The sequence below is a fragment of the Lepisosteus oculatus genome, chromosome 4, assembly GCF_040954835.1.
Source record: "Lepisosteus oculatus isolate fLepOcu1 chromosome 4, fLepOcu1.hap2, whole genome shotgun sequence".
In the NCBI taxonomy this organism is placed as follows: Eukaryota; Metazoa; Chordata; class Actinopteri; order Semionotiformes; family Lepisosteidae; genus Lepisosteus; species Lepisosteus oculatus.
In genome coordinates, this window is record NC_090699.1 from 10,725,951 (window position 1) to 10,752,603 (window position 26,653).

The 26,653-nt window shown below is 44.9% G+C and overlaps 11 non-coding genes across 11 annotated transcripts; 7 read left to right on the plus strand and 4 right to left on the minus strand.

Moving 5' to 3' along the window:
- Positions 1-221: 221 nt before the first annotated feature.
- On the minus strand, positions 222-294 carry trnar-ccu (transfer RNA arginine (anticodon CCU)). The gene has a single exon. It is a non-coding gene; the product is annotated as a tRNA-Arg (tRNA).
- Positions 295-1,673: 1,379 nt separating this feature from the next.
- Positions 1,674-1,747, minus strand: trnai-aau (transfer RNA isoleucine (anticodon AAU)). Its single transcript has one exon. It is a non-coding gene; the product is annotated as a tRNA-Ile (tRNA).
- A 428-nt stretch (positions 1,748-2,175) lies between these two features.
- On the plus strand, positions 2,176-2,248 carry trnaa-cgc (transfer RNA alanine (anticodon CGC)). The gene has a single exon. It is a non-coding gene; the product is annotated as a tRNA-Ala (tRNA).
- A 2,815-nt stretch (positions 2,249-5,063) lies between these two features.
- Positions 5,064-5,136, plus strand: trnam-cau (transfer RNA methionine (anticodon CAU)). The gene has a single exon. It is a non-coding gene; the product is annotated as a tRNA-Met (tRNA).
- Positions 5,137-8,402: 3,266 nt separating this feature from the next.
- trnam-cau (transfer RNA methionine (anticodon CAU)) lies at positions 8,403-8,475 on the plus strand. The gene has a single exon. It is a non-coding gene; the product is annotated as a tRNA-Met (tRNA).
- A 5,842-nt stretch (positions 8,476-14,317) lies between these two features.
- Positions 14,318-14,390, plus strand: trnam-cau (transfer RNA methionine (anticodon CAU)). The gene has a single exon. It is a non-coding gene; the product is annotated as a tRNA-Met (tRNA).
- Positions 14,391-15,038: 648 nt separating this feature from the next.
- trnar-ccu (transfer RNA arginine (anticodon CCU)) lies at positions 15,039-15,111 on the minus strand. Its single transcript has one exon. It is a non-coding gene; the product is annotated as a tRNA-Arg (tRNA).
- A 543-nt stretch (positions 15,112-15,654) lies between these two features.
- Positions 15,655-15,737, plus strand: trnal-cag (transfer RNA leucine (anticodon CAG)). The gene has a single exon. It is a non-coding gene; the product is annotated as a tRNA-Leu (tRNA).
- Positions 15,738-19,408: 3,671 nt separating this feature from the next.
- On the plus strand, positions 19,409-19,481 carry trnam-cau (transfer RNA methionine (anticodon CAU)). The gene has a single exon. It is a non-coding gene; the product is annotated as a tRNA-Met (tRNA).
- Positions 19,482-20,071: 590 nt separating this feature from the next.
- trnam-cau (transfer RNA methionine (anticodon CAU)) lies at positions 20,072-20,144 on the plus strand. Its single transcript has one exon. It is a non-coding gene; the product is annotated as a tRNA-Met (tRNA).
- A 4,756-nt stretch (positions 20,145-24,900) lies between these two features.
- trnar-ccu (transfer RNA arginine (anticodon CCU)) lies at positions 24,901-24,973 on the minus strand. Its single transcript has one exon. It is a non-coding gene; the product is annotated as a tRNA-Arg (tRNA).
- Positions 24,974-26,653: the final 1,680 nt, after the last annotated feature.

Below are 26,653 nucleotides of genomic sequence, written 5' to 3' on the forward strand. Positions count from 1 at the left end.
TATAAGACTGCATGGCTTGGCACCTCATATGAAGTGGATTAAGAACTCAAGTTCATAACAAGAGTCTACCAGGAGTGGGGATTGAACCCACGTCGACATTTATTGTTGTGGTCATTCTAAAAAGTGCTTTGAGAAGCCACTTTTAAAGGTGCTATATCAAATAAAGTTTATTAACATACACAGTCAAGTTGCTCACTCATCGCAGAGCTCTTAAAACAAGACACCCCAGATGGGACTCGAACCCACAATCCCTGGCTTAGGAGGCCAGTGCCTTATCCATTAGGCCACTGGGGCTCACTTACTTGCCCCTGACCATGAGCAAGTCAGACTGTGGAGATTTTCCACACAATGTCCACAGAAAACACAATGTTTCGGCTGTGGAGCCTTCTTCAGGTGTGAATATATAAGGAATTGTTATATGGGAATTGTTTGCCTTATAGTTTGGAAACTATTAGGAATTGTTTGCAGCGTTTGCATATTGTTATTAGCCTGCAGTGGTGGCTACAAATGAGGAAAATACACAGCAGTTTTTCAGTATTTCACCTTCTTCATAAACAATTTTTTTGCTTATAAAACCCAGCGCATCTCCGACAGATGTGAATGCCGGAGTCTCGCTGTATTTCTAACACCAGTGTGACACTCTATATCAGCAGTCAGGATGGCCGAGCGGTCTAAGGCGCTGCGTTCAGGTCACAGTCTCCCCTGGAGGCGTGGGTTTGAATCCCACTCCTGACAAGCACAGCTTACTTAATCTTTATAAATATATAGAAATACACCAACTTAATCACGAAGAGAGCGCATCTCGCGAGCTCAGCCCTGAGCACGAACTGCAGGAGCTGTGAATCAGAACATTTCAGTTCATCTGATCAGTAAATTAATTAACACTGATAAATGATAGAGCTTCGTGAGGATCCTTCAGTCAATCAGACGAACACGTCGCTATTTCGGTCTCGCGTAGAGGCTACAGTTGTGTCAGCAGTGCGTTAAATGTAAGTGCATCTGTAGCGCTTCATCTCAGATTTGTTTCTTTAGTGCACCTTTACAAGCGCCAACACAATTTATTCTCTGAACCCCCAAACCTTGACTGGGATTAAAGACAAGCTTGTGCCCCGGTGCTCTTTTTAGAGGGGCTTCTTCCTGCACAGATAGCCTATTGTTTAACATTTCACCATGAACAGGGCTCAAACTCTTGTAATTACTCACCCGTAAGAAGAAACGTCATGTTATTGGACACGTATCTAAGTAATCAATTCATAGAATGTTGTTGCGATTCCTGTCAGAAGCGCGTATGGACACGTGTAACTTCTCTCCAGTGTGATGACAGTTTCTGAAGCAGGGAGAGAGATCTTATATACATTTCCTTTCCAAAGGGGCAGTCGGTCAATTTTAAAGGTTTTTCGAAAATCTGAGTTAGAATGTTTGATTTTTATAATCCGTATTTCTTATAACAATCTCCTGCAAAAAGTATAGGGGTGAGTATCCCCGTCTGTCAGGCGGGAGAATCTTTTTAGAAGTTCATCCGAAAACGAAACAATTCCGTTAATTTCTGCGATTTCCACCAATAAAGAGAAGTGGAAGTAATTCTGATTGATTCATAGGTCGCCTTTTCATCATGATGTGTATTTCTGCGTCAGTAGACTAAGAAATAGTGGGCGTGTGAAAATGAAACTCACTGGCCCGTACGGGGATCGAACCCACGACCTTGGCGTTATTAGCACCACGCTCTAACCAACTGAGCTAACCGGCCCAGAGAGAGCCAGCAGTCGCATTGCTTGATCGGAGTGCTTGAAGTCCGAGCAGTGAAGATCTTTTCACAACCGTTCTTGTAAACCAGCAGACAGCCCGCCAGCTAAAACACCTCGCTATAACCTCACATTGGTTATGTGAGCGAGGCGTGATGACGATACGCGCTCTGCTGTGCTACTATAGTCGTTTCATAAAAGCAGAAAATACGAGGAGAGCTGGTTGTATGTTCTTGTAATCATGGAATAAGACGGGGCTTGTCCGCGATTAGAGGCCGGGGCCTCTCGCAACTAAAAAGCAAACCTAGACCAACGAGCCAGAGAGATCGTCAGTGTTGTGATTTCAAGTGTGTTTTTCACGTGTGCGCGATCGCACAGAAGACTCGAGAGGAATTTAGTGTTCACTGGAGGGAGCTGATCACCAGAACAGCGAGGGGGATTAGCTCAAATGGTAGAGCGCTCGCTTCGCATGCGAGAGGTAGCGGGATCGATGCCCGCATCCTCCAGCTTCTGCGCTTTATGTACTGAAGAGGACAGACTTCTGTCTCACTGAAAATGTTATGTGGTCTTTGCGTTGACCGCTGTGACATCTCACCGCCACATTTTGAATTTATAGAACTGTAACTTAACCATTCCACGGGAAAGCTGTTAAAACAGGAGAACGTCTGCGATGTATTTCATAGATTATTTATTTTCTAACACACAGGTGTCAATCTTAATAAAATCCACGTCCCTTTCCCTTTCAGCCCATTATTATATAATCCAGTTAGTGCCGAGCACACAGCGGGTGAGGGTACAGAACAGCACAGCAGAGCTTCAACAGGACTCACAGGAGGGAAGGGCTGTCCGGTATCGCCGGCTGTTCGCTACATTACCAGATGATATGTTTCAAGCCCAAATCACACTCGTATATGAGAAAATATATATATACACAGTATACATCATATACATATGCATACATATACTATATATATACACAGTATACATCATACGAATATGTATATACTGTACATGACTGCGAGCAATATAAAACGTGGGTGCCACGTAATAAAGAGCAAGCTGCTGAAATCGTTTATGAATTTTTGATTCAAGATTTTTTATTTGCCATATACAACAAGTGTATTGGAATGCTTACTCGTTTAGCTGTAGCCAGTAACAGTAGAGAAAAAAAATAGGCACAAAAGACAAACAGACATGGACAATAAATGAGACAATAGACGTTTTAATACAGCCAAGACAGGACACAGTGCAGACAGTGCAGTACCTTACAGTGCAGGTGCGAATATGAGCTGTTTAAGATGCGGGCTGCTTGGGGGAAGAAACTGTTTTTGAATCTATTCAAAATCCATTTACCAGAACCAAGGGGTGAAAACAGATCGTGGCCCAGGTGAAATGGGTCCCAAAGCATAGTTTGAGCCCGGATGTGCCAGCGGTCAAGATATATCTGGTCGATGGAGGGTAGCTTGGTCCCAGTGATTTTCTGGTCAGACCTCACAACCCTCTGTATGGCTGTTCTGTCCTGTCCTGTGGCTCCACCATACCACACCGCAACACCACCAGGCAGGACACTCTCAATCGGATTACGGTAACAATTGGTGAGTGTTGTCTTGCTCATCCCCCACTTCCTTAACTGTCTCAGGAAGTGAAGGCGCTGGTGGGCTTTAGTGAGGATGGCAGCAGTGCTCTCTGGACCCAGTTGCAGATGGAGTTGTTGAGGTCCAGACCCCTGAGCTTGACCACCAGCCTGCCTGGCACAGTTGTGTTGAAGGCTGAGCTGAAGTCAATAAATAATATCCTGGCACAGGTACTCCTCTTGTCCAGGTGGTGTGAAGGGCCAGAGAGACAGCATCATCCACTGACCTATTATTCCTATAAGCAAACTGCAGGGGGTCCAGGGAGTCTGGGACAATACTGTTGATGTGTCCCCTCACCAGTTTCTCCATGCACTTCATGACTACTGAGGTGAGTGCCTTTACCGTCGGGCGGTAGGCATTCTGACATGACACCTTGGTTGCCTCAGGCAGGGGCACGATAGTAGTTCTCTTGAAGCACAGTGGGACAGTAGACAGGGATAGTGACGTGTTAGATATTACAGTGAAGACAGGGGCCAGCTGTGCTCTGCCTGCCTTTTAAACACAGGAGGGGAGGCCATCAGGCCGACAACCTTGCGTGGCTCCACCTTTCCGAAAGCTCTCCGTACCTCCTGTTCAGACAGCTGCAGCACAAACTCCCCAGGCTCACTGGGCGTTCTGGGTGGAGGGTCCATGTTGTGAGCATCAAACCTGGCATACAAGTTGTTTAGTTGGTCAGGCAGTGAATCATCAGCTGGTGTTTTAACACCCATTAGTCCTTTATAATAAGTGATAGCCCTCAGGCCATCCCAGAGGTGCGTTGTGTTAATGCCCCCACATTGTGATTCAATCCTGTCTCTGTACTCCCTTATCGCATGTCTGACGGCCCTCTCCAGGTCACACCTGGCTTTCCTGTACAGCCCAGGTTCTCCAGAGTTGAAGGCCACAGACCGCTCCTTCAGCTTGGCTTTGATTATATTCTTGAACCATGGTTTTTGACTTAATTCTTTTATTTGGGACACAAATATCAACACAGTATTTGATGCACTGTGTAACTGTATTATCATGATTATCACAAGATAGAATCACTTAAATGAACTGAAATTGTTCATTAATACCATGAGATATTTTGAAACATTAAATGTATTTAACAACTAATTTCTTACTTTCATTTCTCCTACACGCACTATTGTTACGAACAGAAACTAAGAAACGAAGAGGAAACACCAGATACTGAGCTCTGGCTCGTCCATTCCTGTGCTCTCTTGTCTTTGGCGACCTCTGGTGGCCACAGCGGTCAGTCCGCCACGTCGCCCGTGAACAGGCAGCGCACGTGTTACAGCCTGGAAGACGCTCAGAGGGAAACCGGTTTCATTTCTGTCTCCTTTCTAATCCGCTCCGGGATGGAATGATGAAAGCGGGAGAGACTTTTCCCCCGTCACTCACGACTCGATCCACACTTAGACTGCTTAGTTATAACTCAACGCTATCTTTTTACTCCATTTCTGAACGTTGTTTGCCTGATATACGTTTCAAAGTTTTGTGGTCATCAGTTTAATGCGCTTTATATGACTTCGCGTGGTGTTCTGGTCTCTTTACCGCTGAGTTATGAAGATGAGATCTTCCCTTTTCTTCAGCCCGGCGTTTTAATCTTTTGGGGGAACATGGTCTGAGTTAGACAGTCACACGGAAATAATGTTCATATATATAATGTTCATTTCGACATGACCTGGAGCCAAGCACTTATCAAGCCTCGTTAACGCAGTAGGTAGCGCGTCAGTCTCATAATCTGAAGGTTGTGAGTTCGATCCTCACACGGGGCGGGGATCAATGCTGTTTTGGGCTCTTCACACACATGCGTGTTCTTCACTTCCACGCCGAATACGAGATGTTTAGTCCGCGTTAAACACGGTTGGATCCCTCGCTATGATGCTCGGTGTCCACTCACACGTTTTTAAAATAATGATACATGAGAGCAGCAGATAAACTCCCTGGTGGTGAAGGTGTCTCCACGACCAGATCTTGTAAACCAGCAATCAGCCTGTCAGCTACAGCACCCGGCTATAACCTCACGACACTGGCTCTGGTGTACTACCGAGGAGGGCTGGATATGTCTTCCTACAATAATAGAAAAATATATATTATTTGGATTTACCAGCAGAAAAACTACACTCGATGCTGTTTTGGGCTCTTGGGGCGTGAGACGTTCACTCTCACACACACACGTGTTCTTCTCTTTCACGCCGAATACGACTACGGGTGTCTGTTTGTTTTTCCTTATGGTAGATTCAAATAACATCTCTGTTACCAGTTCAATATCTGTCAGACTGGGCTTCACGTCCGTCGAATCATTTTATCTGACAGGGAGTCTCTCTGTGTCACAGTTCTCGTCATTCGTGATCCTGCGCTTGAATTCGACCGTTTGCTGATAATGTCGGCTGACAGAGAGGCGCCTCAGTAACGGCCTGGAGAGGAACAAGGCGCCACTCAGAACGCGCGTCATTTCTCACCACACAGCGCCGGTAGCGCAGCGCTGATTCACTGACCGAAGACAAAGCTTTTTTTTCCTGTGCTTACAGTCTGGGTAACTGGAGACTGTGCTGTTCTGCTTCCTATGGTCAGATACGGGTTTTTCGCAGTAAACTTCAGTGAGTGTTCAAGATGGTGCGTAATTGCGCATCAGTCAAAACCCAGAGCGTCAGAAAAAACTATGTGCTCACTGATACGTTTATGTAGAGGTTGTGACACATTTCACAAGTCGGGGTCTTTAAAATGCATTTACAGGTAAATTATTCGGATGAATAAAAAAGGAATAAAAAAGTTCGGATGAACCTTTAAACACACGTTGTTTTTTTTAAGTGAGGTAGTTAAAAAGATACCCGTCTTGAGCTCTTTTACAATTCAGCCTGTTAATATGATTATTCACAGAAATGAGAATGAAAATGTGGAGAGATGTTATACGAATTTCCTTTTTCCGACTAATCTAACTGCTACTCCAAAGGTGAAACCCGTCAACTCTTAAAAGGTTTTTGAAAATCTACCCGAATGTGATTTTGTTAAAAAAAAATATGTAATTATTATAACAATTGCCAACAAAAAAATGAAGATGAAGTTCTGAAAACAATGAAACTAAAAGGATGAAACCAAGCGCTCTTAGTTACTGAGTGTTCATGAGCGTCAATAAACAACTAAAAGCAGGTGAAATCACCGTGTGCTTTCACTGGTCCCAAGCTCAGTTAAAATAACTTGCCAGTGTTAGAAACCTCTTTAATAACAATTGATTCTACACCTGTTAGTAGTGTGTGAGGAGGAGCGGTAGCACAGACAGATGAAAAAGGATTTGTAGAAAAAGTGTTTTTTAGCCAAGTCTGACTTGCTCAGGGTCAGAGCTGGGAGTGATCTCATTAAGGCCGGTTAGCTCAGTTGGTTAGAGCGTGGTGCTAATAACGCCAAGGTCGCGGGTTCGATCCCGTACGGGCCAATGTTCTAACTTTTATAAAACAGACACCTCTGTTTCTCAATTCACGGACGAAGGATGTATAATCCTGCAGGATGTTGTTATTGAGAAGTTAAAAAATTAACATTTCTTTAAAAGTTTACCCAAAGAATTTGATGATAGAATTTTCTATCAACTATTTCGAAAAATACAGAGAAAAGTTCATTTATCTCTCAGTAACACCTAGACTCAAGCGGGCTGTGGTTTTTGTTGTAAACAAGCACTTCTAAGACAGTCTTGTCACGATGACGTGTAATTCTTCTTTAGAGAGTGTAAGAAAGTCCTGAGCAGGTGGGCTAGACTGTGAAAGAGCATGTCTAATGTAAACAGAGCCCAGTTTTTTTAAAAAAATCTGTAATACTTATAACAATCTCTTGCAAAAAATGATGAAGATGAACTAAACGCCGAAACCTAAAAGATCAGCCCTGAGAGGAAATGTCTCCTGACAGTGAACAGATCTCTCGCTCAGCGGTAGACACGCGCTCCTCGTTAGTGTAGTTGTGTCTTTAAAAGTGACTCAACTGTCTGGTTTCATCAAGAGCGGAAACAACAGAAATAGACTACAAACAGAAATTAATTACTTCACCATTAATTAATTAATATTACTAACAGTTTATGAGCGTCTTTACACATCCGAGAGCCGGTGAAAACACTATTTCCTCTCACCTGGCCCGTGCTCTGTCGAAAGGACTTCTTAACGCGTTTTAAAACTAAAACTTGATTTAAAAGACTAAAAGACCGGAGTTTGTCTCATTTTCAATCACACATGAAACACTTTCACACACGAGGGGAAACAATCGCGTGTGAGAAGTGTGGTTTGAACCCACGCCTCTAGTGAAGACCGTCAGTGGGATTAAAGACAAGCTTGTGCCCCGGTGCTCTTTTTAGAGGGGCTCCTTCCGGCAGAAGACTCGTGAGGGATTTAGTGTCCACGGGAGGGAGCTGATCTTTTACAGAGCGCGGGGGATTAGCTCAAATGGTAGAGCGCTCGCTTAGCATGCGAGAGGTAGCGGCATCGATGCCCGCATCCTCCAGCTTTTGCGCTCTATGTACTAGAGAGGACAGACACTCTCGGGATGGAATGATGAAACTGGGAGAGACTTTTCCCCCCCGTCACCCACGACACGATCCACAAACAGACTGCTTAGATATAACTCACAATTGCTTTTTACTCCTTTTCTGAACGTTGTTTGCCTGATGTATGTTTCAAAGTTTTGTGGTCATCAGTTTAATGTGCTTTATTGACTTCGCGTGGTGTTCTGGTCTCTTTACCGGTGAGTTATGAAGATGAGATCTTCCCTTTTCTTCAAGCCTGGCGTTTTAATCTTTTGGGGGAATATGGTCTGAGTTACGACAGTCACACGGAAATAATGTTCATATATAATAAACTTTAATAAACGAGCACATGGGTCTAACCCACTTTGCATAACACATAACAAGTGTGTTACCGTCAAAGAAGCAGACCTTAATTTAAGATCGAATAATTTAAGATCGCCACTATAATGATTTATAGTGACAGCAAATGGTCTGGATCTCACCGACTGATGGGAAATCACATTATGTGAGTTCATACTGGAGCGCACCTCTTATCCAGCCTCGTTAGCGCAGTAGGTAGCGCGTCAGTCTCATAATCTGAAGGTCGTGAGTTCGATCCTCACACGGGGCAGGGATCCATTTTGTTTTGGGCTCTTCCCAAATGTGACGTGAGACGTTCACTCCCCCACGCGTGTTCTTCACTTCCACGCCGAATACAAGATGTTTAGTCCGCGAAAAACACTGTTCGATTTCTCGCTATGATGCTCGGTGTCCACTCGCGCGTTTTAAAAATAATGATTCATGACGGCTCATGTTTGCTCATGCACGCGTGTTCTTGCCTACCTCGTGGAATGCGTGACCTTTCCAAGGGAGAAAAGCACAGCCGCATCGGAGTCTCCCGGCTGTTTTTGTCCTTGTGCGTTTAACACAGATGCACGTCTGACAGCAACAGATCCCACAGCTCCCACATTAAGACTGGCCACATGTGTGCAGTGTGTGCAGTAGTTTTTATTCTCGCGTTTTGTGTTTTCTTCATCAATTTGCTGGTAATTATCTGTATAAAGTCAAATCATTCAGGATCTCGGACTTTAATAAACGAGCACATGGGTCTAACCCACTTTGCATAACACATAACAAGTGTGTTACTGTCAAAAAAGCAGACCTTAATTTAAGATCGAATAATTTAAGATCGCCACTCAAACGCGCATCAGTTCTCATCACACAGAACCGGTAGCGCAGCGCTGATTCACTGACCAAAGAATATCGCTAGGTGGCGCTCGTGGAGCGTTAGATGTTGTTGAAACGATTGTCTTCATTTAATGTTTTCCTACTATTTCTCATCTTTAAATCCACTTAATACGGAATAATAAGATGAAATGTTGTAACTATAAGGAATTGTTTGCAGCTGAAAATAATACAATATTTGCAATATTATCATACTGTGTATAACTGGCAGTGGCGGCTAAAAATGAGGAAAATACACAGCAGTATTTCACCTTCTTCATAAACATTTTTTTGCTAATAAAACCCAGCGCATCTGCGACTGATTTGAATGCCACTCTCTCGCCTTTTATAAAACAGTCATCTCTATTTCTAAATTCAACTACCTAAAAGATCAGCCCTGAGAGGAAATGTCTCCTGACAGTGAACAGATCTCTCGCTCAGCGATAAATACGCGCTCCTCGTTAGTGTAGTTGTGTCTTTAAAAGTGACTCAACTGTCTGGTTTCATCAAGAGTCGAAACAACATAAATAGCCTACAAACTGAAATTAATTCCTTCACCATTAATTAATTTATATTACTCACTAACAGTTTATGGGCGTCTTTACACATCCGAGAGCCGGTGAAAACACCATTTCCTCTCACCTGGCCCGTGCTCTGTCGGAAGGACTTCTTAACGCGTTTTAAAACTCAAAACCGAAGCTGAAATTATCGATTCCGAACATGTTAGTAGCGTCTATGGAGGAGCGGTAGAGGTATGAGAACACGTTTCTGAAGATAATCGAAATGAAACCCGTATGGACACCGGTTTACTTCGTGTCACAGTAAACTTCCTACTGAATAAAACCTGTAATTCAAAATACGTAATGTTGTAGACATTTTGAACATTTCCATGTACATGTAGACTTCTTTCATTAGTGCTCTAAGGAGACATGAGAGAAGCTGTGTCACCAGTGGGATTCGCCAGCCGGTGTCACTCCGGTATTTACACTCGGACCTGTGATCGTCCTGGTTACTGTGCGGTTCCTGGGACTGGGAGTGTGTCCCTCCCCCGCCCTGAATTAGACGCTGGTCCGTCTCAGGTCTGTGGAAAATTTCTACAGTCTCACTTGGTCAGGGTCAGAGCTAGAAACATGTTTCATGAGGCCGGTTAGCTCAGTTGGTTAGCGTGGTGCTAATAACGCCAAGGTCGCGGGTTCGATCCCCGTACGGGCCACTGTCTCACCTTTTATATACCAGATACCCCAAGCGAACTGAACCGACTGCTTCGGATCGGGTCACAGACGGAGGCGGCAGGTCGTCAGAACCGAGGGCGGGACTTCTGTGGTGAACAGAAGAAAACCAAACCCACCGATCTTTCCATCAATTCACCCCCAATTTATTATTGGACATTATTTTATTAAATTGGTAACTTAATATGCAGGACACACTAATGTAGTAATGGAGTCTGACTTTGTCGTTTGTATATAAGTGAATGGCCCTCACTATTGAATTGATTGAAAGATCGGTGGGTTTGGTTTTCTTCTGTTCACCACAGAAGTCCCGCCTCCGGCTCTGTCCCGATCCAAAACGGTCGGTTCAGTTCCCCTGGGGTTCCGAGCCGGACTCGGACCTGAAAGAGCTGTTCTATTCTTTCACAGGCAGTGTACAAAACTTTCAGGGGGTGTCCTCAGCCCGGGTACTGGGGAGCCCTGGTCCAGTTGAGGATGTGAGATAAAGCTCTTATTTCGACACCTCATTTCACTCATGAAGAGGAGTTTAGCTGCGGTGTGTTTTGTACACGGAATATTTAATAGTACACTTATTTAACAGTACCAAGCTTTCAGATATTCTCAGTTTCCTAATTTAGTTCACCTGGAATGAAGGTGAATGAGGCGCTGTTTTCCTCGTTCCGTCATTTTTCTTCATGAAATGTATTCAGTGATTACTGAAACGCAATTAACTATCGACAGTGATTGATGATCCGTTCCCGACACCCGAAGAAGGCTCCACAGGCGAAACGTTGTGTCTTTTCTTCTCTTTTCAGCAGGAATAAATGTTTACTTGTTCCCCTGATGCGTGATTATTGTTCCTGAAAACATCATTAACTGTGAAAGTTCCCCCTGAGAGTTTTGATCACTGTTTGTGAAAGAAAAGAAGAGCTCTTTCAGGTCCGATTCCGGCTCGGAACCCCAGGCGAACTGAACCGATTGCTTCGGATCGGGACACAGACGGAGGCGGCGGGTCGTCAGAACCGAGGGCGGGACTTCTGTGGTGAACAGAAGAAAACCAAACCCACCGATCTTTTCATCAATTCAACAGTGAGGGACGTTCACTTATTTACAAACAGCAGATCGACAACGTCAGAATCCTTTCTTAGTGTGTCCTGCATATTAAGTTACTAATTAAAAAAATAATGCCAAATAATAAAGAATAAACTGATCTTTCTTTTGAGTCTGATCTAGGCTCAAGCAGGCGGCATATCCTGGATTGCTGTTTCAGCTCTAACCGGAGACTGGAGTTTGTCTCAATTTCAATCACACATGAAACACTTTCACACACGAGGGGAAACAATCGCCTGTGAGAAGTGTGGTTTGAACACACGCCTCTAGTGTAGACTGTCAGTGGGGTTAAAGACAAGCTTGTGCCCCGGTGCTCTTTTTAGAGGGGCTCTTTCCGGCACAGATTGACGATTGTTTAACATTTCGCCATGAACGGAGCTCAAACTCCTGTAATTACTCACCCGTAAGAAGAGAAGTCATGTCATTGAACACGTGTCTAAGTAATCAATTCATAGAATTAACGTAAATTAACAATTCACGGAGTTAAAACGGTTTTTTAAACTAAAGTGAGGTAGTTAAAAAGTTAGCCGTCTCCCCGTCGGGAAATCGAACCCCGGTCTCCCGCGTGACAAGCGGGGATACTCACCACTATACTAACAAGGATCGCATGTCTGATTCTGGTCGTGAGCTCTGTTTCCTGTTAACTTCCTCTCAGGGCTGGTGTTTCCAGTTCAGCCTGTTAATATGATTCTTCACAGAAATGAGAATGAAAATGTGGAGAGATGTTATACGAATGTCCTTTTTCCGACTAATCTAACTGCTTCTCCAAAGGTGAAACACGTCAATTCTTAAAAGGTTTTTGAAAATCTGCCTGAATCCGATTTTGTTTAAAAATCTTTCTGTATTTCTTATAACAAACTCCAGCCAAAAAATGAAAATGAACTTCTGAAAACAATGAAACTAAAAGGATGAAACCAAGCGCTCTTAGTTACTTACTGAGTGTTCATGAGCGTCAATAAACAACTGAAAGCAAGTGAAATCACCGTGTGCTCTCACTGGTCCCAAGCTCTGTAAAAAGAAACCTGTGAGGAGGAGCGGTAAGGTGTATTAACATACACAGTCAAGTTGTTCACTCATTACAGAGCTCTTAAAAGGAGACACCCCAGATGGGATTCGAACCCACATCAAAAATTAACATTTAAATTGCTATCAGAGTGGGCTGTACAACTATCGAATCATTTCGTCCGAGAAGGAGATTCTTTGTGTCACAATTCTCGTCATTCGTGATCCTGCGCTTGAACTCGACCGGATGCTGATAATGTCGGCTGACAGAGAGGAGCCTCAGTAACGGCCTGGAGAGGAACAAGGCGCCACTCAGAACGCGCGTTATTTCTCACCACAGAGCGCCGGTAACGCAGCTAGACACTTGAAGGCTCCACGAGAGCCTACTTTTCTTCTCAGCAGAGAATAACCTTTACTTGCTCCTTAATTAAGGAGAGAACCTAATTAAGGTTCCTGCTAATTACACGCAAGTGGGAGACTCCCTGTCTGTAGAGTCCCGTCTCCCTGCAAGAGAGAAGACCAGTCAATCAGATGTACTCTAAAAAAACAACATGAGAAAATCGCAGTGTGTCAGGAGTGGTTTCTTAAAAGCAGAAAATACGAGGAGAGCTGGATGTATATTCTTGTAATCATGGAATAAAACAGGGCTTTTCCGCGATTTGAGGCCGGGACCTCTCGCAACCAAACAGAAAACCTAGACCAACGACCCAGAGAGGTCGTGAGTGCTCTGATTTCAAGTGTGTTTTTCACGTGTGTGCGATCGCACAGAAGACTCGTGAGGGATTTAGTGTGCACGGGATGGAGCTGCTCACAAACATAGCGAGGGGGATTAGCTCAAATGGTAGACCGCTCGCTTAGCATGCGAGAGGTAGCGGAATCGATGCTTGCATCCTCTAGTTTCTGCGCTCTGTATACTAGAGAGGGCAGACTCCTGTCTCACTTGTATTGTTGTGAAGACTTTGCGTTGAGCGCTGTAAGGAGGCAATGACCTCTCACCGCCACGCTTTCAATTTATAGAACTGTAACTTAACCCTTCCACGGGAAACCTGTTAAAACAGCAGAAAGTCTGCGATATATTTTGTAGATGATTTATTTTCTAACACACAGGTGTCAATCTTAATAAAATCCACATCAGAATGTGTCCCTTTCAACCCATTATTACATAATCCAGTTAGTGCCGAGCACACAGCGGGTGAGGGTACAGCACAGCACAGCACAGCAGAGCTTCAACAGGACTCACAGGAGGGAAGGACTGTCAAGTATCGCCGGCTGTTCGCTACATTACCAGATAATATGTTTCAAGCCCAAATCACACTCGTATATGAGAAAATATCATATACATATACTATACATATACACAGTATACATCATATACATATATATACATATACTATATATAGTTCAGGTGGGTAGCTGCGTCAGCATGCGTAGGCTGCAAAGGAACAAGTAATAGGTTTATTCCATGCTGAAAAAAAGGAGAAAGAGAACACAACGTTTCGGCCGTGGAGCCTTCTTCAGGTGTCAACACCTGAAGAAGGTGACACCTGAAGAAGGCTCCACGGCCGAAACGTTGTGTTCTCTTTCTTCTTTTTTTCAGCATGGAATAAACCTATTACTTGTTCCTTTGTATACTATATATATACACAGTATACATCATACGCATTTGTATATACTGTACATGACTGTGAGGAATGTGAAACGTAATAAAGAACAAGCTGCTGAAATCATCTATGAATTTTTGATTCAAGATTTTTTCTGTAGTGTAGTGGAATGCTTACTCGTTCAGCTGTTCCCAGTAACAGTTTGTTCAGGAATGGCTGTGATCCTAAGTGACGGATTGGGATTTATTGTGACAGCGGATGGTGTGGCTCTGACAGTTTAATGTTAACCACATCGTGTGAGTTCATACTTGAGCTACAATGTCATCCAGCCTCGTTAGCGCAGTAGGTAGCGCGTCAGTCTCATAATCTGAAGGTCGTGAGTTCGATCCTCACACGGGGCAGGGATCACTGCTGTTTTGGGCTCTTCACAGATGTGGCGTGAGACGTTCACTCCCCCACGCGTGTTCTTCACTTCCACGCCGAATACAAGATGTTTAGTTTACTCGCTATGGTGCTCGGTGTCCGCTCGCACGTTTTTAAAATAATGATACATGAGAGCAGCAGATAAACTCAGAGTGCTGAAGGTGTCTCCACGACCGGATCTTGTAAACCAGCAGTAAGCCCGTCAGCTGCAGCACCTGGCTCTAACCTCACGACTCTTGCTCTGCTGTGCTCCCGAGGAGGGCTGGATATTTCTTCAAACAATAATAGAAGAAAAGTCAGGCTTGTCCAGAAATTGAATCCAGAACCTTTTGCACCCACAGCAAGACTCATACCCCTAGACCAATGAGCCATGGTAAGTTGCTTTTGTTAAACCTCTATTTTTCCTTTTGGTAAATCCACCTATAAGACTGCATGCCTTGGCACCTCATATGAAGTGGATTAAAAACTCAAGTTCAAAACAAGAGTCTACCAGGAGTGGGGATTGAATGATTGTGGTCATTCTGTAAAGCACTTTGAGTAGCCACCTTTAAAGGCGCTATATTAAAGAAAGTTCATTAACATACACAGTGAAGCTGTTTACTCGTCACAGAGCTCTTAAAAGAGAACACCCCAGATGGGACTCGAACCCACAGTCCCTGGCTTAGGAGGCCAGTGCCTTATCCATTAGGCCACTGGGGCTCACTTTTTTGCCCCTGACCGTGAGCAAGTCAGACTGTGGAGATTTTCCACAGACCTGAGACGGGCCAGCGTCTAATTCAGGGTGGGAGAGATACACACCCCGTGAGGAAAGCATCTGCAGCTGAGTTTTCCTGAGTCTTCATTTAATCTGTTTTCCTACTGTTTATCATCTTTAAATACACTTAATATGGAATATTAAGATTAAATGTTGTAACTATAAGGAACAAGTAATAGGTTTATTCCATGCTGAAAAATAGAACGAAAGAAAACACAACGTTTCGGCTGTGGAGCCTTCTTCAGTTGTGAATATATAAGGAATTGTTATATAGGAATTGTTTGCCTTATAGTTTGGAAACTATTAGGAATTGTTTGCAGCGTTAGCATAATGTGTATAGCCCGCAGTGGTGGCTACAAATGAGGAAAATACACAGCAGTTTTAGTGAATGCCGAAGTCTCGCTGTATTTCTAACACCAGTGTGACACTCTAGGGACGTACTGGGGTCGCGGTGGCTCAAGGGACCGGCTGGCAACTCTCGCTCCGTAGTCAGGATGGCCGAGCGGTCTAAGGCGCTGCGTTCAGGTCGCAGTCTCCCCTGGAGGCGTGGGTTCGAATCCCACTCCTGACAAGCACAGCTTTTCTTAATCTTTATAAATATATAGAAATACACCAACTTAATCACGAAGAGAGCGCATCTCGCGAGCTCAGCCCTGAAGACGAACTGCAGGAGCTGTGATTCAGAACATTTCAGTTCATCTGATCAGTAAATTAATTAACACTTATAAATGATAGAGCTTCGTGAGGAGATCCTTCTGTCGATCAGGCGAACACGTCGCTATTTCGGTCTCGCGTAGAGGCTACAGTTGTGTCAGCAGTGCGCTATATGTAAGTCCATCTGTAGCGCTTCATCTTAGATCTTTTTCTTTAGCGCACCTTTACAAGCGCCAACACAACTTATTCTCTGAACCCCCAAACCTTCACTGGGATTAAAGACAAACTTGTGCCCCGGTGCTCTTTTTAGAGGGGCTTCTTCCTGCACAGATAGCCTATTGTTTAACATTTCGCCATGAACGGGGCTCAAACTCTTGTAATTACTCACCCGTAAGAAGAAACGTCATGTTATTGGACACGTATCTAAGTAATCAATTCATAGAATTAACGTAAATTAACAAGCTTCAGGCTAACTTCACCGCGATCACTCCCCGTCAGTGTGTCGCTCAGGAGAATCCCCGCTTTTCACGCGGGAGACCGGGGTACGTTTCTGCGACGAGGCGTTGGTTTCATTTTTAACAAGCTGACTTCACTTACAATTAAACGTTTGTTTAAACTCATATCAGAAGAATACCGAATTCCGTTCATTTGCATTTTCCAACAATAACGTGCAAATAAGCAGGTGAAAACGCCGTTTGCTTTCACTGCGCTGTTGTTGCGATTCCTGTCAGAAGCGCGTATGGACACGTGTCACTTCTCTCCAGTGTGATGACAGTTCCTGAAGCAGGGAGAGAGATCTTATATACATTTCCTTTCCAAAGTGGCAGTCGGTCAATTTTAAAGTTTTTCCGAAAATCTGAGTTAGAATGTTTGTTTTATTTAATCCGTATTTCTTATAACAATCTCCTGCAAAAAGTACAGGGGTGAGTATCCCCGTCTGTCACGCGGGAGACTCTTTTGAGAAGTTCATCCGAAAACGAAACAATTCCGTTAATTTCTGCGATTTCTCCTCCAAAAAGAAAGATGAAGATGAACTAAACGTGGAAACCTAAAAGATCAAACCTGAGAGGAAATGTCTCCTGACAGTGAACAGATCTCTCGCTCAGCGGTAAATACGCGCTCCTCGTGAGTGTAGTTGTGTCTTTAAAAGTGACTCAACTGACTGGTTTCATCAAGAGTGGGTACAACAGAAATAGGCTACAAACTGAAATTAATTCCTTCCGCATTAATTAATTTATATTACTCACTAACAGTTTAGGAGCGTCACACCATTTCCTCTCACTTGGCCGGTGCTCTGTCGAAAGGACTTCTTAACGCGTTTTAAAACTCAACACCGAAGCTGAAATAATCGTTTCCGAGCGTGTTAGTAGCGTCTGTGGAGGAGCAGTAGCGGTACCACAGCTGGGAACACGTTCTGAAGATAATCGAAATGAAAGCCAAATCCTGAAATATCAGCCCCGAGAGGAAACGTCTCCTGACAGGAAACAGAGCTCCCGCTCCTCGTTAGTATAGGGGTGAGTATCCCCGCCTGTCACGCGGGAGACTCTTTTGAGAAGTTCATCCGAAGACAAACAATTCCATTAATTTCTGCGATTTCCACCACTAAAGAGAAGTGGAAGCAATTCTGATTGATTCATAGGTCGTCTTTTCATCATGATATGTATTTCTGCGTCAGTAGACTAAGAAATAGTGGGCGTGTGAAAATGAGACTCACTGGCCCGTACGGGGATCGAACCCACGACCTTGGCGTTATTACCACCACGCTCTAACCAACTGAGCTAACCGGCCTAGAGAGAGCCAATAGTCGCATTGCTTGATGCGAGTCTCCGGGCTGTTTTTGTCCTTGTGCGTTTAACAGAAGCACGTCTGACAGAAAACAGATCACACAGCTCATTTAAAACTGGCCACATGTGTGCAGTATTTCTCGCGTTTTGTGTTTTCTTCATTAATTTGCTGCTAACTATCGGTATAAAGTTAAATCAGTCGGATCTCTGACTTTTATAAACGAGCACTTGGGTCTAACACTCTTTGCATGAGAAGACTGTCAAATTAGCAGACCTTAATTTAAGATCGAATATCAGAGTAGGTGTCCGAACTGTAGAGTTTTTATAATTATAGAAGGTCAAACAGATGACTGTAGCACAACACTATAAATCAAAACAGAAAACAGTATCACAGCATTGTGTCAATGACACTGCACTGAATACAGTAACACAACACTGAACCAGTAACAGCACTGTGAGAATTTTACTGTACTGAACCAGTAACACAAAACTGTGAGTATTACACTGTTCTGAATACAGTAACAAAACACTGTGTCAATAACACTGTACGGAATACAGTAACACAACATTATGACAATAACACTGGACTGAACCAGTCACACAACAGTGTAACACAGCACCGAAAGACCCTAGTAAAGTCTGCGATTCGGATATGAGAAGCTTTCAAATCATCTCTCGGTGGAAATACTCCAATGTCACTGTTTAAGGTTTCAGCCGAGAATAAAATATTCACGTCTTAGTAAAATTCAGCTTTTTAAAATAGCTTTAAAACTCATAATATTTTATGTAAAAACAACATTTCAGTGGGCTTCTTTAGACTCATACAGGATGTTCTATAGGTACGAGGTTGTGAGATAAAGCTCTTATTTCGACACCACATTTCACTGATGAAGAGGCGTTTAGCTGCAGTGTGTTTTGTACATGGAATATTTAATAGCACACTTATTTAACAGTACCAAGCACTCAGATATTCTCAGAGATAGAAATAGCAAACTAATCACGCAGAGAGACTTTGGGTTGGAAATGATGTGGGAACGAGCCCATGTCAGTTCGGGAGAAGATAAGAGAAGTGTAGTTGTGGCCGAGTGGTTAAGGCAATGGACTAGAAATCCATTGGGGTCTCCCCACACAGGTTCGAATCCTGCCGTCTGTGGGTGTATTTTCCTTTTGGTGAATCCAAATAGCATGTCAATTAACATTTGTATTTCTATCAGACTGGGCTGCACGTCTCTTGTATCATTTTATCTGAGAGGGAGTCTTTATTATGTGATAATACGAAGATATATAAAACTCACTTCTTATCTGCTGTGTATCTGAAACGAGTAGACTAGAGGAGTAGGGAACTTTATTGCCATATGCACATGTACATTGGAAGTCTTATTCTCACTGATCTCCCTGGACAACAACAGACACAACCACACAATGGAGACAGTACATTACAAACAATAAATAACAACAGGAGCCATCAATATGTTGTGGGACAATAAGTGTGTAGTAGTGAGAAAAACAAATAGTAGACCATGAGAAAGAGCAGAGTGTGGACATGCATTGAGTCTGAGGCCCTGCAGTTAGCTGTTGAGATCGCACACTGCAGTGGGATAGAAGCTGTTCTGGAGTCCAGTGGACCTTGTTTTATCAGCGCGGTACCGCTTGCCGGAGCACAGGGGGGAGAACAGTTTGTTCCGGAATGGCTGGGATCCGAAATGACAGATTGGGATTTATTGAGACAGCGGATGGTGTGGTTCTGACAGTTTGATGTTAAATCGCATTGTGTGAGTTCATGCTGGAGCTTGGCTGCCATCCAGCCTCGTTAGCGCAGTAGGTAGCGCGTCAGTCTCATAATCTGAAGGTCGTGAGTTCGATCCTCACACGGGGCAGGGGGTGGTGCTGTTTTGGGCCCATCACAGATGGGGCGTGAGACGTTCATTCACACACATGCGTGTTCTTTACTTCCTCGCCGAATACGAGATATACATGGTTCGATCCCTTGTGTTCACTCACACATTTTTAAAATAATAAACTCTGAGTGGTGAGGCTGTTTCGCTACCTTTTTGTGTTTTCTTAGTGAATCCGCTGGTGATTATCGGTATAGAGAGATAGAAATCCCAAAACTGAGCACGAAGAGAGCGGAACAGCCGCGCCTCCTGCTCATCTTCTCTCCGCATGAAGCGCGGCTCCGACGCTCTCTGCTCAAATCTCATCTCAGCAGATCGGGAGCTGGAGGGCCAAGCGAGCCGCAGACGTGTCAATGGCTGACGAGGGCTCGCTGCTGAGGCAGGGAGGCCACTTCAGCCAGAAGGACTTGTGTGAGGTGGGATCTCAAAGACGGACTCGCAAAAGATACAAGGAGAAACAGTATTGGTGAGATCAAAAGGCGGATTCAATATCCATGAGGGGGCATCGCTAGATTAGGGAACAGACGCTTGAAAACCCTGAGTGCCTCGTTTTCAGGCTGGACTTGTATCTGGCCTCGTTAGCGCAGTAGGTAGCGCGTCAGTCTCATAATCTGAAGGTCGTGAGTTCGATCCTCACACGGGGCAGTTCTTTTTTTGCTCATCTGAAACAGGCGGTTCCTGCTCGCTCATGCACGCTTGGTCTTGCCTACCTCGTGGAATGCGTGACCTTTCCAAGGGAGAAAAGCACAGCCGCATCGCTCGATCGGAGTCTCCGGGCTTTTTTCTCCTTCTGCGTTTAACACAGAAGTACGTCTGACAGCAACGGATCACACAGCTCATTAAGACTGGCCACGTGTGCAGTATGTGCAGCAATTTATTGTCGCGTTTTGTGTGTTCTTCGTCAATTTGCTGCTAATTATCGGTATAAAGTCAAAATAGTCAGGATCTCGGACTATAATAAACGAGCACATGATTTGACGTGACGTGATGATCGTTCACATTTTTTCCGTGTTGTTCATGGTGCCATGTGATACTCCGTTTGTTCTGAAAAATCAATCGAGAAAATGAGTATAAAATTTCGTCTGGAATAGTTTCCCTTATGTGTCTTTATAAATAATAGCTAGAAATTATGTTTTGATTATTGGAGTTTGTGAGGGCAGTGATGGGGCCCGGCAGGAGATGAAGGATCCCGGCTCAGACAGGGACTCGAGCTCTCGCTGTGCCCGGGAGGAGTCCTCACGAGGCTCCTGCAGTCGTGTTCACGGGAGACACCGGGAGGAGACGGGGATGTCAGGGCGCAGGACGGTGGAAGTGGAGGAAGAGCGCACATAGGGGCTCATCTGGGATTTTGACCCGGGACCTCTCGCACCCGAAGGGTGAATCACACCCCTAGACGAACGAGCCCATCTTTCTCCCCTTTCTCCTGCCAGTGAGCTCGAGTGCAATTCGTGGGACAGAGTGTGTCCCTCCTCCGCCCTGAATCAGACACTGGCCCGTCTCAGGTCTGTGGGAAATCTCCACAGTCGGACTTGCTCAGAGTCAGGGCTGGAAACATGTCGTAGGAGGCCGGTTAGGGGTTTTGCGTGTAGTCGTGGCCTAGTGGTTAAGGGGATGGATTAGAAATCCAATAAAATAACAATTAACGGAGTTGTTTATTCTTCTGATGAACTTTTAAACAAACGGTGTTTTTTTTTAAACTGTAGTGAGGTGGTTAAAAAGTTACCTGTCTCCTTGTCGGGGAATCAAACCCCAATCCCCCGCGTGACAGGTGGGGATACTCACCACTAGATTAACGAGGAGCGCATGTCTGTCAGTGGTTGTGAGCTCTGTTTCCTGTTTACTTCCTCTCAGGGCTGGTGTTTCCAGTTCAGCTTGTTAATATGATTCTTCACAGAAATGAGAATGAAAATGTGGAGAGATGTTATATGAATTTCCTTTTTCCGACTAATCTAACTGCTACTCCAAAGGTGAAACCCGTCAACTCTTAAAAGGTTTTTTGTTTAAAAAAAAAATCTATATTTATTATAACAATCTCCAACAAAAAAATGAAAATGAACTTCTGAAAACAATGAAACTAAAAGGATGAAACCAAGCGCTCTTAGTTACTTACTGAGTGTTCATGAGTGTCAATAAACAACTGAAAGCAGGTGAAATTACCGTGTGCTTTCACCTGTCCCAGGCTCAATTCAAATAACTTTCCTGCGTTAGAAACCTCATTAATAACAGCTGATTCTACACGTGTTAGTGTGAGGAGGAGCGGTAGCACAGACAGACGGAAAAAGATTTCTAGAAAGGTGTTTTTAGCCGAGTTAAAAATGGACAAATTACAAATCAACATTTCTTTAAAAGTCTGTCCATCTTCACGGATGGGTCGTGTGACGTTCACTCACACACATGCGTGTTCTTCACTTCCACGCCGAATACGAGATGTTTAGTCCGCGATAAACAAGGTTGTATCCCTCGCTATGATGCTCGGTGTCCACTCACACGTTTTTAAAATAATGATACATGAAAGCAGCAGATAAACTCCGAGTGGTGAAGGTGTCTCCACGACCAGATCTTGTAAACCAGCAATTAGCCTGTCAGCTGCAGCACCTGGCTATAACCTCATGACACTCACTCTGGTGTACTACCGAGGAGGGCTGGATATGTCTTCCTACAATAATAGAAAAAAATATATTATTTGGATTTACCAGAAGAAAAACTACACTCGATGCTGTTTTGGGCTCTTCACAGATGGGGTGTGAGACGTTCACTCTCTCACACACTCTCTCTGTTCTTCTCTTTCACGCCGAATACGACTACGGGTGTCTGTTTGTTTTTCCTTATGGCAGATTCAAATAACATCTCTGTTACCAGTTCAATTTCTGTCAGACTGGGCTTCACGTCTGTCGTATCATTTTATCTGAGAGGGAGTCTCTCTGTGTCACATTTCTCGTCATTCGTGATCCTCCGCGTGAATTCGACCGGTTGCTGATAATGTAGGCTGACAGAGAGGCGCCTCAGTAACGGCCTGGAGAGGAACAAGGCGCCACTCAGAACGCGCATTATTTCTCACCACACAGCGCCGGTAATAATAATAATTAATAATTGCTTACACTTATATTGCGCTTTTTCTGGACACTCCACTCAAAGCGCTTTACAGGTAATGGGGACTCCCCTCCACCACCACCAATGTGCAGCATCCACCTGGATGATGCGACGGCAGCCATAGTGCGCCAGAACGCTCACCACACATCAGCTATCAGTGGGGAGGAGAGCAGAGTAATGAAGCCAATTCACAGAGGGGGATTGTTAGGAGGCCATGATTGATAACAGATGGGGAAATTTGGCCAGGATGCCGGGGTTACACCCCTACTCTATTCGAGAAACACCCTGGGATTTTTAATGACCACAGAGAGTCAGGACCTCGGTTTTACGTCTCATCCGAAGGACGGCGCCTGTGTACAGTATAGTGTCCCCGTCACTACACTGGGGCATTAGGACCCACATGAGCCGCAGGGTGAGCGCCCCCTGCTGGCCCCACTAACGCCTCTTCCAGCAGCAACCTTAGTTTTTCCCAGTAAGTCTCCCATCCAGGTACTGACCAGGCTCACACCTCCTTAGCTTCAGTGGGTTGCCAGTTGTGAGTTGCAGGGTGATATGGCTGCTTGAAGCGCAGCGCTGATTCACTGACCGAAGACAAAGCTTTTTTTTCCTGTGCTTACAGTCTGGGTAACTGGAGACTGTGCTGTTCTGCTTCCTATGGTCAGATACGGGTTTTTCGCAGTAAACTTCAGTGAGTGTTCAAGATGGTGCGTAATTGCGCATCAATCAAAACCCAGAGCGTCAGAAAAAACTATGTGCTCACTGATACGTTTATGTAGAGGTTGTGAAACATTTCACAAGTCGGGGTCTTTAAAATGCATTTACAGGTAAATTATTCGGATGAATTAAAAAGTAATACAAAGTTCGGATTAACTTTTAAGCACACGTTGTTTTTTTTAAGTGAGGTAGTTAAAAAGATACCTGTCTCCCCGTCAGGGAATCGAACCCCGGTCTCCCGCGTGACAGGCGGGGAAACTCAACACTATACTAACGAGGAATGCATGGCTACACCTATCTGAGAGGGAGTCTCTCTGTATTACAGTTCTCTTCATTCGTGATCCTGCGCTTGAACTTGACCGGTTGCTGATCATGTCGGCTGACAGCTCTCCTTCAAGGGAGAGCCGTGGGGACAGAGAGGCACCTCAGGAACGGCAATTTAAATCTCCATCTCCAGCTAAACCCCATTCCTCTCTTCCTTTCGGCGTCATCGCCGAAAGACTCAACCGGACAAGGGCTCCCCAGTACCTGGGCTGGGGACCCCACTCTGCTCCTGAGCCCAGTAGCTCTTTGAAGGCCGGCAGGCAAGTATGGGCAACTCAGTCCTGCAAAAGGAGACCTCCCTCCAGGACAGGCAGGCCCTTTAAACAAAGGAGGGGATGTCTGAGGGCCCTCTCCAGGTCACATCTTGCTTTCCTGTACAGCCCAGGGTCTCCAGAGTTGAAGACCACAGACCGCTCCTTCAACTTGGCTTTTTTATATTATACAGTCACACGGAAATAATGTTCATATATATAATATTCATTTCGACATGAGCTGGAGCACACCCAGAACCCAGCTTTGTTAGTGCAGTAGGTAGTGCGTCAGTCTCATAATCGGAGGTCTGTGAGTTCGATCCTTACACGGGGCAGGGATTTCTGCTGTTCACGGGTGGGCTCTTCACAGGTGGGGCATGAGATGTTCACTCACACACACGTGTTCTTCTCTTCCACGCCGAATACGAGATGTTTAATCCGCGATAAACGGTTCGATCCCTCGCTATGATGCTCAGTGTCTGCTCGCACGTTTTTAACATAATGATACATGAGAGCAGCAGATAAACTCAGTGCTGAAGGTGTCTCCAGCGACCGGGTCTTGTAAACCAGCAGTCAGCCCGTCAGCTGCAGCACCTGGCTATAACCTCACGACACTGGCTCTGCTGTGCTCCCGAGGAGGGCTGGATATTTCTTCCAACAATAATAGAAGAAAAGACAGGCTTGTCCGGAACTTGAACCCAGGACCTCTCACACCCAAAGCGAGACTCATAACCCTAGACCAACAAGCCATGCAAAACTGCTTTTGTGAAACCTCTATTTTTCCTTTTGGTAAGTCCACCTATAAGACTGCATGCCTTGACACCTCATATGAAGTGGATTAAAAACTCAAGTTCAAAGCAAGAGTCTACCAGGAGTGGGGATTGAACCCACGCAGACATTTATTGTTGTGGTCATTCTGTAAAGCGCTTTGAGTAGCCACCTTTAAAGGCACTATATTAAATAAAAGTGTATTACCATACACAGTGAAGCTGTTCACTTGTCACAGGGCTCTTAAAGGAAGACACCCCAGATGGGACTTGAACCCACAATCCCTGGCTTAGGAGGCCAGTGCCTTATCCATTAGGCCACTGGGGCTCATGCTTATGCATCTGACCGTGAGCAAGTCAGACTGTGGAGATTTTCCACAGACCTGAGACGGGCCAGCGTCTAATTCAGGGTGGGAGAGATACACACCCCGTGAGGAAAGCATCTGCAGCTGAGTTTTCCTGAGTCTTCATTTAATCTGTTTTCCTACTGTTTATCATTTTTAAATCCACTTAATATGGAATATTAAGATTAAATGTTGTAACTATAAGGAACAAGTAATAGGTTTATTCCATGCTGAAAAAAAGGACGAAAGAAAACACAATGTTTCGGCTGTGGAGCCTTCTTCAGGTGTGAATATATAAGGAATTGTTATATAGGAATTGTTTGCCTTATAGTTTGGAAACTATTAGGAATTGTTTGCAGCGGAAAATAATACGATATTTGCAATATTATCATATTGTGTATAGCCCGCAGTGGTGGCTACAAATGAGGAAAATACACAGCAGGTTTTCAGTATTTCACCTTCTTCATAAACAATTTTTTTGCTTATAAAACCTAGCGCATCTCCGACAGATGTGAATGCCGGAGTCTCGCTGTATTTCTAATACCAGTGTGAAACTCTAGGCACATTCATCAGCAGTCAGGATGGCCGAGTGGTCTAAGGCGCTGCCTTCAGGTCGCAGTCTCCCCTGGAGGCGTTGGTTCGAATTCCACTCCTGACAAGCACAGCTTTTCTTAATCTTTATAAATATATAGAAATACACCAACTTAATCACGAAGAGAGCGCATCTCGCGAGCTCAGCCCTGAGCACGAACTGCAGGAGCTGTGATTCAGAACATTTCAGTTCATCTGATCAGTAAATTAATTAACACTTATAAATGATAGAGCTTCGTGAGGAGATCCTTCAGTCGATCAGGCGAACACGTCGCTATTTCGGTCTCGTGTAGAGGCTACAGTTGTGTCAGCAGTGCGCTATATGTAAGTCCATCTGTAGCGCTTCATCTCAGATCTTTTTCTTCAGCGCTCCGTTACAAGCGCCCACACAATTTATTCTCTGAACCCCCCAATTGCTCCACCCAATTGAAACCCCGTTTTCCCCCGAGAGCCACCAGTGCACGGTCCCATCACTCTCAAGAACACAACAACTATCTTCAGTGAAGACCCGGAAGTGCCAGAACACACTGAAGACTTGCACTGTATTTAAATACGAATTTCCTTCATTTCAGCTCTCTTCAGCCCCCGGGATAGCAGTGCGACTGGCGATACAGGACCGCCCTGCAGACGACAGGCAGTGACGGTGCCGGTAAGAGGGGGAGAAGCGGCACACAGTGACTCCGAGGAGGAGGGCGCAGCGGAAACGTCTCCTGACAGGAAACAGAGCTCTGGCTCCACAGCGGACACGTGCTCCTCTTTAGTATAGGGCTGAGTATGCTAAGGAGGAGGAGGGCGCAGCGCGGAGGGTGAGCTCAGCTGGTTGAGCGTCCTCCTGCCTCCTCCAGGAGTGAGTTTAGAGCTCTGTGTGCCGACAGGTCTCCTGTAGCAGCGTTCACGCCTTGCGGAGAGAGCGCTGGGCGACTGTCAAGCGTTCAACAGCCGCGCCTCCTGCTCATCTCCTCTCCGCATGAAGCGCGGCTCCGGCGCTCTCTGCTCAAATCTCATCTCCGCAGATCGGGAGTCGGAGGGCCAAGCGAGCCGCAGACGTGTCGATGGCTGACGAGAGCTCGCTG